At 38.9% G+C, this 16,565-nt stretch overlaps 1 protein-coding gene across 2 annotated transcripts in view; it reads right to left on the reverse strand.

The window, feature by feature from the left end:
* Nucleotides 1-16,565, reverse strand: part of sobp (sine oculis binding protein homolog) — a 120,984-nt gene that overhangs the window by 24,634 nt on the left and 79,785 nt on the right. The gene's annotated exons all lie outside the window — the stretch shown is intronic.

Here is a 16,565-nt window from a genome sequence, read left to right on the forward strand (position 1 = left end):
AGCGCAGATAAATCTAATCCATTATTATTATTATTATTATTATTATTATTATTATTATTATTATTATTATTATTATTTGTTTGCTTTGTCTATTTCACTACAAGCTTTAAGAGCACCAAAGAGGAATTTAAAAAGTAGGCCCTAAACCAGGGGCCGATTCTGTTCAAAGTTATTGCAACAAAGAGTTTGGGATTGTCACCAACTTACCACACTTACCACATACCATTGCAAAAGCTGAAATAAAAAAATCCGCTTTTGAAAATAAAGTAGATATATTGGATACTATATTCTGTTGGGGAAGAAAAGCAAATTTATAATAATGTAATGTGAATTCAGAAGAAAAATGTGTTGAAATAAAAAACAGTGTATGAAGAGCTGGTAAAAGAAAATCTAATGTAAGACCTTTAAACAAAAGTACAAATATAGCAAAACATGCAGAACCACTCACAAGCTCCATCTGCCTCCTGACCAACATATTTGTACAGAGAGACACTTGAACCCCACCAGGGATGACACTGAGACCCAAACAATTTAGTCTTATCCAACAATTATAATGTAATAGATGAGTGTTTACTGCCATTAGATTGTAACTTTAATATTTTACGTTTGAAAGTTAGGACATAGTCAAAATTGAAGCATTTTTGATTTCCATCACTTTTTAAAAACATAATGAAAAAGGTTAGAGGATAAATACATTTTTTTATTAATTTATTTTACAGTCTGAAATGTATCTTACATAATTCATATAACTTCTTAAACACTTTAAAAAATTGTTAAACTAATGGGACTCTTTTAAACTGACCAGGAAACATTGAAGAAGATAAATCCTGATACTTTATTTTACCCTAGGCTTCACAGAAGTTTTAGAATTAGAAGTTTGCACTAATGCATTCAAAACAAAAACAACCAGTGAACGTCAGAGTTTACAGTCATATCCGATTTATATTGTTTTTTTTTAAAATTAAAACTGCTTTTTCTATTGTAGGATTTGCTCTCATGTTGTTACTATTAACATTTGTTACATAAATTCCATTTTTTAATGATTTTGAAAAACCCAGAAACTGATTGTTTACAATGAATTTAAAAAACAAAACAAAAATTAAGAAAAACTACAATGTTTGCAGATTCCTTTTGCCGTTTGGTGTTTTACAGTTTTTAAATACAGTAGTGCCAAAATACAAACAAAAATGAACCCATAAAATAAGTAAAACTTTTAAATAGAAAGAAATTGAAGACATTTTTGTGCAGAGGACTTAAAGCTGCACCTATCTTGAGTTAAACAGTTGTAATCCTTACAAGCATGTCGCTGTTTGTCTTGAAGACAAGCCTGGGTCTGTCCTGAGTAAAGCTGTGCTGGAGTATTTTCCCTCCGAGGCCATCGTCGTATCTTGCCTGGGGGGGGAGAAATAATGGCTTCTTTTTACGGATGGACAAAATAAACACATGAACAATAACAAGGAAACTTAGAGGTGGAGGAAACCAAAGTGACACAGAGGAAACAGAAGTGGTGAATGTGAAAAAGGGTGTGTGATCATTGGTTTATGTTACAATGAACAGAACAGCTTAAAAACAACACACAAAAAAGGTTGGGGAAATGTGGACTCATGCAGCTGAAGCTCCATAATCTATTTTGTGTTTATGTTTGTTTTTAACAAAAACACTCTATCAGGTGCAGCTCAGGCGGACACAATGGTGGAGTCAGGGAGTGGCAGAATCAGAGTCTTTAATATAAGTTCAGGAGGCCATCCAAAAGAGGAATGATTCAGGAACAGAAAGCTCTAAGAACTCTGGAGAGATTAAGGCTGGATTGCTCACAGTGAAAGAAAGACAATCTGGCACTGGCTTGAGAAAAAGCACTGCTTAAATAGAGAAGACAATGAGGCACAGCTGGAGCACATTAGGGAGGAAGCAGCGGACACAGCAGGAACTGGAAATGAAGACAGAAAAGACAGGACTTCAAAATAAAACAGGAAGTGACAGCCAGAGGGCTAACTAGTCCTGACACACTCACTTACCTAAAAGTACAGTTGAAAGAATTACAATGAAAAATTCTGCTAAGGGGTTGCCAAGTGACAGTAAGAACTTGCTAATTATTTATTTTAATATAAAATTACATTTTCAAAGATGGAAAGTGACAGGAATGCATATTCATATGATGCTTATTAATGCCAGATTTACAGTCATTGCCTTATTAATAGATTTCACTTTTAAAATGTGTTAACTGTCAAAGTCCGAAGAAAGAGAAGGAGATGTTGAAGTGTGAGAAGAAAACAAACATTAATTTATTTAAGAGGCATCAACCTCCTCTCCTTCACTGCACGGCAAATTTGATGCTTGAGTGTAAAAACTGGTATTTTTGATGGCCAAAACACCAATCTTTACGCCGGTGGTCCCCAATCCTTGGGCCAGGGACCGGCACCGGACCGTCGGCCACTTGGTTCCGGGCCGCAGACAGAAAAAAAATGCATACACTAACTTCGATTATTTCAGTTTTTTTCATTTTCTAATACTAAAGAAAGTTATATTATGGATTTTGTTCACCACATCCGTCTGTCTTGACACGTCACAATGCTGCCTGATGCTTAGACTTTGATTCATGACAACTCTGGGGGGAGTGAATTTTTTTCTAAATTTGTAGTTTTTAAACAAACAACATTTACTTTTGCTTTATGAGGGGGCGGAGTTTTATGATTGACTGCTGATCGCATAGATTCTGAGAAAAGAACTCTGGTGTTTAGCTTGTTTCCTCTGTTTAGCTTTGGCATCAACTTTATATTTGGGTTTTGCTGTTGTGGTACAAACTGTTCTTACGTTCTCTCTGGGATTTTTCTGCTCTGTTATGTTTTCTCCCGTAAGTATTAAAAGAATTCCTTTATAGTTTACATTAGGAATTTCTATTGAAAAATATATACCATGATCATTTCTGTTATTTCCAGTAATGTGATGTAATCATTTTCTAAATTTCTCTATTACGTTATGATTTTTATTGTTAATAACATTGAAATTTCTCAGTAATTTTTTTTATTTATTTGATCAAAGTCATAATAAGGACAGGATTCAGAAATGCTACAGTAACACCAAAATCGCTTAATGCAAAGTAACTCACATCACACAGGTGATCGAGATATTTTAAGTTAAATTATGAAGAGATGCAGGAAAAAATGTTCCAACAGGAATATTTAATTTAATGTTAAGTTTTTAATAAAGTTTGACAAGTTTCATTTTTGGCCTATTGTTCTCCTTTATTGTCTTGTGATTTTCATTTTACGTGTTTGTCTAATATGTTCCCTCTGCTAAAGTGTGATTCAATTAAAAAAAAGAACGTTCATCATTTTTATTTGGTTTAAACAACGTAGGGACCCCCTAAACCACATGTGTCAAAATCAGGCCTGCAGGCCATTGGCAGGGTAAATATAAATGGCCCCTGAGATCATATCAAATGTTCATTAGAGCTGGCCCGTGGTATATACTGTACCACTAATACTACCAATCCCACAATGCTTTGCAAGTACGTTGGGGCGCAGTCAAAGTGGTTCTTTTTTCTGTTGACAGTCATTGACAGCCATGCTCCAGTCTCCAGACAAATTAATATCACCCATAAAAATGGCCAAAAGAAAGATGAACAACAGGAGCTTTCAAGACAACATGGGAGGCAGATTATCTGTTCATGAATATAAAAGGTAGACCTGTTGTCTTGTGTGCAAAGCTGACATGGCTCACGCGGATCACCCGGTGGGACAAGGCTGGGAAGTGGGGGCAGACAAATTTTTGGACGTTGGAATTGTTTTTGCAGCGGAGCATAAACCGCGCTGCGTATCTGCAGTTCTTACATCACTAATAATAACCTAATCCTCACTGTGACATCTGAAGACTTATATTTGTTGTTAACGTCTGTTTTGATGTATTTAAAAAACGGTAATGCCGCTCGGATGTTGATGCATTTTGTACAAAACAAGAACCCTAAAAGCATGGCTGTTCTCCACACTTTGTGAAGAGATGGGAAAAAAACACTCAGCCGTGGTGTTCCACGGCGAGGCCAGGTGGCTCTCTTGAAGAAAAGTTTTGTCTCGTGTTTTAGAGCTCAGAGAAGAAACCTGGGTATTTTTGGAAGACGAAAATATGTATGACATTGCTAACAAGTTTATTGATGATTAGTTTCTGATGAAACTGGCCTTACTCAGCAAAATTTTTGAAAAGCTGAATGATTTAAATCTTCAGCTTCAAGGCAGAGACACACACCTCCCTCACCTGGCAGACAGCTGGAGATGTGCAGCAGGCCACTTGATCAAGGAAGCACTGATTTCTTTGAGAATCTGATTGAACTTGGTGAAAGGAATCATTCTTGCACCACCACAATAATTCCATGTCTCAAAGAGCATGTCTTCCCTGCAAGGATTTTTTCTAAAATATTTCCCAGACAACAGTGCTCAATATTATGGAGCCCGTGTCCTGACATTAAAAAAATGAAATATATCTTGTTCCCACAAATTGATATCTAGTTCGCACGAAATAATTAGGTTGTGCGATCGAAATTGTATCTTCCCACAAAATAATATTCCTTTCCAACGCATTAATTAATTCGTGCAACGAAGAAATTATTTACTTCATAAGTCATTCATAAACACGGATTGCTGCTTCGCTATGTCTGGTAGGACATAGCTCCTAGCTTCATAAATACGGATGTGAACAATAGTTGGATTCACAGAAGATACCTTCACATTTCTGTCTGTGTGTCTCATTACATTGCATGGAAGACACGGAGGATGTTTAGAGATCAGATTTATTTATTTTAAAAAGCTCTACAAAAGCATCATACTCGTCAGCAGTCACTTTACATCTGAAGGCTAGTAGGCTACATATCCCATCATGCATCACGCATCACAACCAGCCAATCATTTGTCTTGTTGTTACACTACAGTCATAGGGACACAGTGATTGGTCGAGATGCATTATGGGGAAAACGTGATGCACGATGGGACACGTAGCATGTAGCCTTCGGATGCAAAGTGACTGCACTAGGACAGTCTATAGCAGGGTTCATGGAAATGAAGAGATCATGCACACTACCCCGGCCCTTGGGAGGCAAGCTCATGGCCAAACAGAGAGCTACTGCGACTTGGGGAGGCTGCCTGTTTGGGCCTCCTTAACTTTATGATGAATTTCTTATTTTTGTCAAGACAATAATAAAAACACTCCCCTAGTTTTATTCTTGTTTTTATTTTTCCCCCCTTGGTTAATGTGGGACAGCAACCATTCAAACTAGGTCACTGAGAGACGAAAAGAGACACAGCCCTCCCAGCAGGAGTGAAGCTCACTGTAATGGGAGAATCTCTGAATGATCTCAGGAATCCAGACATGGAGACATGATAACAATTTTGTAGAGCTTTTCAAAATAAATAAGCTAGCTCTCTCAACCTCCTCTGTGTCGTCTATGCATTATAAATCAGAAATACACCTAGACATTGCTCAATGTAGCAATCAAGCTAAAAACATTTGGTGGTGCTCTTCCTAAACGTGTCTGGGGCACACATTTTTGGACATGCAGTGAGCATAGAATTTGCTGAGCAGTGAAGGAGATGCGAGTTTAACCCATGAACTTAGATAGTCAATATCACTGGACAGAAGTGAACTGAATCTGGAACCTTCTGGCAGAATTTAGACCAAACACTTGGGCTGGGTTGATAAAATCAATTAATTGATCTGAATCGATCCAATCTTAATAGATCCATAATTGATCCATGAAATTAGAGATGGATCTTTTATGCCTTTCATTTTCCAGTGACCTAACGCAAAACAGCAGTAAAGCAAAAAATCTACTAGCTTCATGCTACTGTATAATAGATTCAAAGGACGGCTAATGCTAATGCTTATTTGACCTAAACATATATTACTGAATAATTAAACAGCTTTATATACTCACAACATAATGATAAGCACATTTTTGTTGGAGCTTCTCCTTTTTACAATTTTACAGTATGTAAACTGTATTAGATTAATTTAAATATCTTAAACATAAGTAAACATAAATAATCATTGTATTTCTATACAAATATGTCTAAATGTATAAACCATGTAAATTCAAAATTAAATCGAATCAAATCGAGAAAGAATAAATAAATAAATAAATAAATAAATAAATAAATAAATAAATAAATAAATACATAAATAAATAAATAAATAAATAAATAAATAAATAAATAAATAAATAAATAAATAAACATAAATCATATCGATCGAATCCATTCTGGAAATTGTTGGTGATACCCAGCCCCTACTTAACGCATTCAATTCAGAGGAGTCCTTAACTACTTCTATCGCTGCAATATTTTTAACTTTAATGTTAAAATATGTAAATATGTGTACAAACATGTAAATTATTTTAAATATAAAGAGATTAGATTTAAATGTGTCTTTTGAAAGTTTACGGAGCCCATGGTTTAAAAAATAATTAATTAGTCATTCCCGTGAAATAATTAATCGGTTCCCATGAAATAATAATTCATGTGATAAGTGATTTATAAACACGGATGAGAGCAATACTTGGATTTACAACACACACCTTCACATTTCTGGTGTCAAACAAGATAACTGGTTCATTAAATATATTTTCCCATTGTATCATTGATGTTTCCATTGACTATAGCAAGGTGATCGCTACTCTGGGCAGCTGGCTAGACGACAGAGAGAGAGCCACTGTCTGCCGCCGGAGTGGCAGTGTGAGCTCTGGCAGCTTGCTCCACTGCCGCGCTCCAGCTCCGGCTGGAGCACGCAATGCCGGGCAGCTGAGCAAGATCCCCTAGTCTGATTCTTGTTTGTATTTTTCCCCTCTTGAATTAGAGACATGGAAGTAGCAGCGGAAAGCGGCTTCGGGGCAGGATGGAGAGTCTGTGAATGATCTCATGAACCCAGACGTGGAGATGTGATTACTGATGCTTTTTTAGAGCTTTTTAAAATAAATAAATCCAATCTCTAAACATCCTCTGTGTCTTCTATGGATTGTAATGAGATATACACAGACAAAAATGTGAAGGTATCTGCTGGAAATCCAAGTATTACTCACATCCATGTCCAAGAAAGACTTATCACATCAATTATTAGTCTGTGGGAACAAATTAATTATTTTGTGGGAACGAAATATTATTTCATAGGAACTAATAATTATTTCTTGGGAACAAATTTATTATTTTTTTCTCCAATATCACGTCATGGGCTCCATAAAAGTTATGTTTTCTTTTGAGAAAATTCAATAAGGTTAAATAGACACCAACTTAAAATAACATTCTTTCTTCTTTTAATTAATTTATTTTTCACATCTATTTAATAAAAAATTATTATAACGTGAATTAAAATGAAAAAAAATGTGATGTCCAAAAAAAGAAAGGAGAAAAGCCTCTTTATGCTGCACTCTGAAGTTAGGAATATAAAAAAAAATGTAAAACTGACATAAAAGTTTAACTTTTATTATTTATCAATTCACCTCTGAAGCCTACATTTTAAAAATGACAGGTAAACCAGAATCTCCCTTTTATAATTTTGAATCACTTTAGTGATGTACAAGTGAAAAAACCCCACTTGTATGCTGTGTATATATTTTCCCTGTAACCGCTCATTTGTCAGGTTTACTTGGTCTTGAGCTTTCTGCACCGATGTCCTTTATCTCCATCTACCTCTTTGAAAAGTCTTTTGTCCGGATCTTCAAGAAATGAACGTTTTAGCGAAAAATTGTGTCCGTCTGACAGAACACACTGGTCTGTGACAATTAACAAAAGCAACGGGGGAGGTTTCTTAACGCTTCCACAAATGGTTTTGGGGGAAAAAAAACAGATTATGGTTTTTCAGAAGCTGGCAGTACAGAACCATATACGTCTGTACGGCGTCTCTGGAGTACGGACGCATCACTGACAGTTAAATGCACATTATGTGGGCAGGCGTTTGAGGCCACACACAAACACAGACTGAGCAAAGATGCACCATTGTGCCATTATTCTGTCTCCAGTTTGTGCTCTGACCCTCTGGCCCGCCGCCAGTTCATTAGCATATTGTACTAATGAGGTGTTGGCACTCCGAAGGAGTCGTGAGGCGCACACAGGGAGCCACACTCAGATAAAGGGGATGGCACACAGATAGATAGATATTCAGATAGATAGATATATAGATGGATAGGTTCATATCTTCCACCCGGCTCTCCTCTGGTGACAACAGTACCCAGGGGACATCACACCAGCTGCCTCCATGCTAGCCTCCATCTGGGCAAGCATGCACATCCAGGTGTGTGCAGCTATCAGCTGCCAAAAGAGCTGCTCCCAACAAAGAAAGGCTCTTGCAGTTTTTTTCCACATCTAGGATAAACACAGCCGAACACACACTAGATCCCAAATCCTGAAATTAAAAGGCTGTTCAAGTGCCACTCAAATGGCAGGTGACAACATAAGCCCTGTCTGAAAAATATCACTGGAGACCATACAGTCTTGGAGACTCTATTGTGAAGAACATGATTTACTTAAATATTATAATTTGCAGGACTGTCTAGTGCCCTGGCTTTTAAAAGCAATTCAGACACTTTGCTTGTTACTTTATTTTTTAAACTGCAAATATGAATATTCTACAAAGACTATTATTACTATTACTATTATTACAGAATTATTGCACATTGTTTTTTTTTTTTGCAGAGCATTCTGGGAAATTTCTAGGGCACTGGTTTTGCAACTGTAGATTCATAATCCTTGACAAATTGTCGAAAGCACTATATATATGCACTATGTTGTGGAGGAATTCAGACTCAACCAGTTTCAGCACAGCAGCAATAGTTTATAAGATATTCACCTATGAGTTGTGCGAGTCACCCCCCCCCCCCCATTACTGAGAGCTCTCTATTTACACCCTCTCCGGCTTAGCTTGCAACCTCTCAAACCCAATCTAATATTAATATTGGTAAAACAAAAATGGCAAGCAATATTGGAGCTATCCTACCGTAGAGCTTTGATCCAGATGCTAGCTTGGATGAGGAAAACTAAGACGTACACGGATCTAGGCGTCTGCAAGTGGATGCATAGGAATGGAGCAGAGTCCCTGCTCTGCTTGTGGTCCAGCATATTTTTTGTCATAAATAAGATCAATTTCAAACGCCAAATTTTTTGCCTGCTCCTATTTCACAGTGATTTGAATAAAGAAATACTCAGAAATGTAATTTTACACGTGATTTTCTTTATGTACGTCCCTCATCATCAGAAAAATGCCACAAGAAGAACATAATAAAAAATGCCAAAATATTTCAAAGTGGGTCTTTAAAGAATACCAGGAAGAATAACATTCCCACTGAACTTTATATGGTTCCAACATCCCCATTAAAACACCTGAATCATTAAATCTTTATCTAAAAACAAAAATAAATCACAGGTTTTTTTCTAAATCTTTTGTGTGTCCTCCATAGATCTTTGACACGAGCTTAAGAACGGAGACAAGGGCACGCTAGTTTGTGTTTACTTTTGCAACTGTTTAGTTAGTTGGAGCTTCCTTTGTCTTTGTTGGAGCTGAATGGCTGGGAGCTATGAGATAATCACCTTCTTCTTTGTGCCCCAGAGCAGTGTAAGGCAGGCCTCAAGGCTTCCCAGCCACCAGTGAGGCTCAGCTGCAACGCAGAAGCTTTGCAGCCTTCACCATGCATACAAAATCCCCACAAGCTGTTACACTCATGCACACATACAGCAGTTAAACACACACACAATCAGACACCCTCATCTCTCTAATTTACTTCTCCTTCTACTGCAGCTGATGGAGACAAAGTGCAGAGGGTGAAGGAGCAGGGAAGGAAGACTGTGTGAGGTAGCAGATGCGTGTATGTTGGAGATTATGTGACATTTCTAGGCTGACATGAAGCGACACTCTGCCCCCTCATGCCTGGAGCAAGCTCCCGGGAAAGACACTGATGGAGGTCTGGGGTTTTCCGGTGGAATGGTGGGGTTTTGATGGTGTGAACAAAAAGCCATGTGCAACAGCAGAAACAAGTGGTGCTGCACAAGCTCCTCCATCTATGCAGACAAAATGCTTATTTATTTTTTAATAATAATCCTGCTGTCTAATCAGCATCTTGATATGGCACACCTGTGAGGTGGGATGGATTGTCTTGGCAAAGGAGAAGTGCTCACTATCACAGATTTAGACAGATTTGTGAACAATATTTCAGAGAACTGCTTATTTTGTGTATGTGGAAAATGTTTCACATCTTTGAGTTCATACCATAAAAAATGGGAGCAATAACAAAAGTGTTGTGTTTATATTTTTGGTCAGTGTAAATAAAAATGACCAAAAAAAAGAAAACGAACAAACCAAAAAAAACAAATATTCTACCTGCATCCCATGGTGGGGCTGGCTAAATCTGGGCCTGCTCTGTGGAACTGGTCATTTGAAGCCTCCAAAATTGATGTTGCACATTTTCCTGTGAGATTCCTTTATGCATGTAGATTTAAAAATAACCTCAAATTAAATCTTCATGAGACAGATTCAACAAGTTTTCCTGTTTCAACTCAGTCAAGGCTGTTCATCATCACTGCTAATTACCGTATTTTCACGACTATAAAGGCCCGTACACACCGGGACGAATATTCGCCAGGCGTTATTCGCCAGCGTTTTTCGCCACGTTTTTTGTGTTCACACCCAGGCGATTTTCGCTGACGATGAGTGGAGTGAACATGCAATTTCATTCCCTGACATTAGATGGCGCTTAATGTAAACAGAAATACTCCTGTACACAAGGTGGCGCTGCGCAACTTTACGCTTCTTAAAGTCGCTTTTCACTCAGAAGAAGAGAGCAAGTATTTACGCGCTTGTCAGAATCAAACAAAGAAAACATGAATATTTCAAGCACCAGTAGCTCCAGCTGGTGCTTGGTTCGGGGATATTTTAGAATGTCTGTCATTATTTCTTCGCGGCTGTGTAGACGCTACTTGGCGTCTATCTTCTTCGCTGGTATGTGTGCTCAGCAAGGCAGTTTTGTGTTTGAGCGCCCCCAAGTTGTGTTTTACTGTAACTTCAGAAGCTCCAGACACGTGAGCAAAAGCGCCATTCTCATTGGTCGAGTAGATTTCGACGCGACGCGTCGAAAAAAAAAAACGAACCCGAGGCGTTTTTTTTTTTTTGACGCTTTAACGCGTGGCGTTTTTTCGCGTCGGTGTGCACACTCTCGTTGGTGCCCTTTGTTTAGTCACGAGGCGTTAAACGTCGGCGAAAATCGCCGGCGAAATTCGTCCCGGTGTGAACAGGCCTTAAGGCGCACTTAAAAGTCATAAATTTTCTTCCGCCAGCAGGGGGCGCCCTATGAACCGGTGCGCCTATTGTATAGTTGTGGGTCGTAGAAGAAGATGGAGTGAGGGAGGGAGAGAGACGTAAAGGCCAAGTGGAACCTAACTGCAGTGCAACTATCTACATTTTAAAGCCTTCTATGCTCCTTCTACCTCATAAACCTCAAACATTTCAGTACAGGAGGAGTAAGCAGAAAAGCAGCTTGGCCATTGCTTTAAACTGCTGCTTTCGCTAGCGCAAAGTATAATGCAGAGACAGACTGGCGCAGTTCGGTGTGTGTGTCTGTGTGTGTGCTGAAAGCAGCTCCGTTTTCTAGTGCATAGAAAGGAAGAAAGGAGACGGCACACGCAGCGTCTGTGTGCTGTGTGTTTAGCGCTTGTAAGGAGGAAGGGAGACAAGAGCGCTGCAAGTGAGCGACCATTCAGTTTGTGATCAGTTAGGGAGAACAGTAACAAGATAAAAAAGGTTTCCTCTAAAAAAATCACAGACAGGATTTTTTATTAACCCACTCTAGAAGCGCTGAGGTTCTGAACGGGGCGTTAACGTGCCCGTGCCTTAACACCCGGTGCGCCTTTTGTATGTGTTAAAGACGGAAAAATCCCGTGACTGAGACTGCGCCCTAACATCCGGTGCGCCTTATGGTCGTGAAAAATACTGTACCTAACTTCTTGGCATGTTTGTTGCTGTCTTGGTGGGAGGTAAATGGTAAAAGAGCTAAAAAGCTCTCTCTCTCTCTCTCTCTCTCTCTCTCTCTCTCTCTCTCTCTCTCTCTCTCTCTCTCTCTCTCTCTCTCTCTCTCTCTCTCTCTCTCTATATATATATCAATAACCTCACTTCAACGTAAAAAAAAAATTAAGTAATTAAAAGCTACACTCTGAGTGTTGATTGCAAGTCAAATGTGAGCCAAACTACAGTGGTCCTGAAGCGCAAATCACATCAATTAATTACTCAATGCGAAAACATGTGAAAGATCACAACAACAATTGAAAAAGTAAAACAAGTAATAAAAAAGCTGTCTTTAATGTGTTTTTGCATTAAGTGATTCGTTGATGTGATTTGCACTTCAGGGCCACCGTAGAAACCCCCGACCTGAACTTTCGCCTCTTGGTTATCTTCCCACTCACATGCACATTTCCAGCACTCACTATGCAAAACAGTCACAGTGAAGCAAATGAAATGAAGCAATGAAAAATATATAAATAGGCAATGATAAAAGGATGGTCAAATTAAGCAGGAAACTCAGGTGATTGACAGAAGAATAGAGTGGTACAGAAGCAGTTCTGTCCATGCAAACAAATCCAGAGTCTTAAGGAACACAGCTGACAGAAACGTTAGTTACTGGACTGAGTGAAACTTTCAATAATCATTGGCTGCACACAAACAAGCCCTACTCATGTGGAGGTATGTAGCGCTGTGAGAGTCCCAGTCACAGTCACCCAAGGAGAGGATTGGGTTTCATGGATGAGGCATCTGAGGATATTTAATGCAACATTATACCCACCACTTTCATCTCCTCATCTTCTCTCTCTGAAGCACAAGCACTCAGGAGATACTGTTCTACAGCTGGGGAAGAAAAGACAAAAACAAAACAACATAGCCAGCCTACAGGCTGTGTTGTTGTGTCTAAACTCGTCTGTGAACCAGAAAAGAAACATGTAGGTATCATTTACACAAATGGCCAGCATGAATATGCCAGAACCAGAAAAAATATAGAATCTGAGCCATTGTGCCAGTGTAGTGCTTGGGATGTTTGTATATGTGCATGCTAGAAACATCCAGCATGTCTCACTGGCTAATACCAGCAACGTCTGCATCTGTGTAAGCAGTAGATGATGTGATATACTTTTCTATAAAACAGACACAAAACTGCACCAAGCAATGTTAAACATTTGATGAAATTCACTATTTGTATGTTTTCTAATTTAATGTTATTCATGTTTTAGAGCATAGCTCTACTTTCTGGGCCTGCAAAACACACCCAGAGTAAATGTTTTATTGTTATTATTATAATACTTTATGTATTTTAAAAGGGTAATAAACAAAAACAGTTTATTTTATGGAGAAACTCCATTAAATTGCATATAGACTGTACAAAGGCAGTTACTATAACTGTCATGTTTCAGCAGCTATGAGTCAAAACAAGCTAGTACATTAAAGATGTTTAACTGAAACATCCATATTAGTTTTAGCAAAGTATTCTCCTGCCTCACTATGTCTCTTCTTTGTTTTTGTCAACAGATTAATACTACATAAAGCTAAATGAATTTCTAATTAAATACTTTTAGCATTGAAGTTTCACAGAATGGCTAAATAATTCTTAGGAAATCCAAAGCAAACAAATGCAGAAATGTAGTTATGTAAAGTTGTTTATACGGTAAGTATTAATACTGTCTGAAAACAAAAGAAAATTAGCATATAAACACTTTATCATAAGTTAAATTTGCATACTTAAATTGAGGGTCTTAATTTAGATTTTTCTTCATGTCTAATAATGCATAAAGTAAAGCAGAAGTGGACTCATAAATAAGAAAGAATGTAAGTTTTGGAATTTGTGAATATTGTGGTTTGTTTTTGAGTGATTCTATAATTAGGGTAGAGGTAAGAACTTAAGCCCGAGCCCGAGTCAGAACCCGACCTGGCCGGTCACTAAATGACAATCATTACGTTCGGGTCGGTTTGGGCCGGGCTTCTCTCTCGCTGACTTTTTTAATAAATATATTTTAATGGCTGCAAAGAAGCTCCTTAGGCGGGCGGTTGTCAAACAGCTCTTTATTAATCCTGTATGTCAGAACGGTTACCGCACGAACCGAAAGGCACAGCCAGGAAGACTCAGAGGGAGAACGTTCACCGAACGCACACACACACACACAGGTAGACCCCGCCCCCCAGTCACCAGCCCACCGTTGATTGACATACACTGTGGTCTAGCAACTGGCAGAAAGAAGGGGGCGCCGGCAACCCGCAGCTCTGCTCACGTGTCCTGAATGTAATCTTCCCTCCGCAAGTCTGCATCTATTTTGTGTAGGTATCCCCGATATGGAGCAGCAAGAAGTCAAGGATAAACTTAAGACAGGGGAACTGAAAAGGCAAACACGCACCGCCATGGCTGCAGTATTTCTCAGTGTAATTAAGTGAGTGTGCATCAAGATCTCTCTTTCACTCTCTTTGTCTGGCCTCTTCTTCTGTGTTCCAGCGTTATTTCGTTGTGCAAATACATTTATCATGTAGGGAGGAATCTATGCCACAACAGCGAGCTTGACTATGCGCGTAACTGCAGCGACAGAAAATAACTTTCATGATCATAAAAATATGTAGATTATTTTACCTTTCAGAAATCTGGCATTTTTTTCTGCCAAAAATACTATGGGATAAATGGAAATTTCGCGTTTGCTTCGGGCTCGGGCCTGCAAATCAAGTTAATTGGTCGGGTTCGGACCGGGTTGGCTTTAATGCCTGCGGGCCTGTGTCGGGTCGGGCTGGATTTTTTAGGCCCGATCTTACCTCTAAATTATAAATCATGGGCTGTATTTATCCCTTTATCAACTATGGATTTCAGCCGATGGCAATTTTTCCATTTTTATGTTAGGGCACATTTACACAGTTCTCTTTTGTTTAATATAAAAAGTAAATGGATTCTATCTTTTTTAGTTCCAAATATGCTTATACAAAACCGGAACCTATTGATTTTATGCTATCCGATTTTCTTTTTGTCAGGCTTTGCTCGCCGTAATAACATTAAAGTAAGCGTTTTCAAATAACTCTTTCTTAAATATTTATTCAATTTAGCTTTTTTATGCACATTAAGTTATCAAACTTGTGTGTCCAAGAAACCTATGCCAACCACATTCCCCACTGAACCCCCCTCACCCCATAATTCAGCAATGGTTTGTTCCAGAGTCAAATGAGCAACATCTTTTCAATGTCGTATCTTTTTTTTAGGAAACGTAAAGAACGTGTGGCAAGTCATTATTTTTCTTCTTCAATGTTTTAGCAATTTTTGTGTATATATGTAAAGTAGATTAATTGATTTTCAGCTGTGTTACTCTGTGCCGATACCATCGTCCATCGTGATGTCAGTCAGCCATCACGATGGAGAGACACCATCGTGATGCCACGCCCCCGCCACGCTGCGAGTCAACACCATAAGCCGCGGTTACATGGTTACATGTGGCTCAGGTGGTTGAGCGGGTCGTCCAATGATCGAAGGGTCGGCGGTTCGATCCCCGCTCCCACCAGCCAAAAATGTCGTTGTGTCCTTGGGCAAGACACTTCACCATCCTTGCCTCCAGTGTGTCTCCACTGATGTGTGAATGTGTCTGAATGATCCCGGTGATGGTCAGAGTGGTTGTAGGCATAAACTGGCAGCCACGCCTCTGTCAGTCTACCCCAGGGCAGCTGTGGCTACAACAGTAGCTTACCATCACCAAGTATGAATGAGGAGTGACTGAATAATGGACACAATGTAAGTGCTTTGAGCGTCTGGAAAAGCGCAGATAAATCCAATCCATTATTATTATTATTATGTGCAAAGTGTATTGATGGGATCAATGGTCGGATTAGAATTCAACCGTGTACATGGGCGCATAAAAACTTTTTCCGATTAGAACAAACGTTCACATGGGTCACACTTTCAGTCGGAATAAATCATTCGCACATGCGCAGTAGTGTTTGAAATACCGGAAGAGGAAATTAGTTCAGCTGAGTGGCTACCTTTACACTTTTACCGGAAGACCCCATTCTCCTGAGTTCGGTAGCTCGTTCACCTAGAGCTGCGGGACGGATCGCAGTCCGAAGTCTCCCACACATAGCGTACACGTAACAAAGCATCCTCCCTTCCCTTCAAACACAAAGTCCGACTGCTCTGCTCAGAGACACGGTCGCTTGGTCCACCGGTCCACCTGACTAATCAGGTCCAGGAGCAGACTACTTCTTTTCTATTTTGTTTGTTATTATTATTTTTTGTTACAGTCACTTCCCTCAGTTTATACTGGATCATTACGGATGAGTCATTAGTTGGGAAATAAAATAAATGAAGTAATAAAGTAAAATAACGAATAATAAAAGACAGACAAGGGGCTTATGATGACTTGTATGCAAAAGGGAGAGACCGACTTAAACAGGTTAGCAGGGCAGAGCGACTGAAATGGGAAAGACATGCAGGAGGTCAGGATCATTAAGGATGGTAATGTATTGACAATGGTCAGTACTGCAATGAAAAGATGGAAAGAATACTTTGAACGCTTCTTTTGCCGCTACTTTTTTTTTCT

The sequence above is a fragment of the Oryzias latipes genome, chromosome 22 (assembly GCF_002234675.1).
Source record: "Oryzias latipes chromosome 22, ASM223467v1".
Taxonomy (NCBI): Eukaryota; Metazoa; Chordata; class Actinopteri; order Beloniformes; family Adrianichthyidae; genus Oryzias; species Oryzias latipes.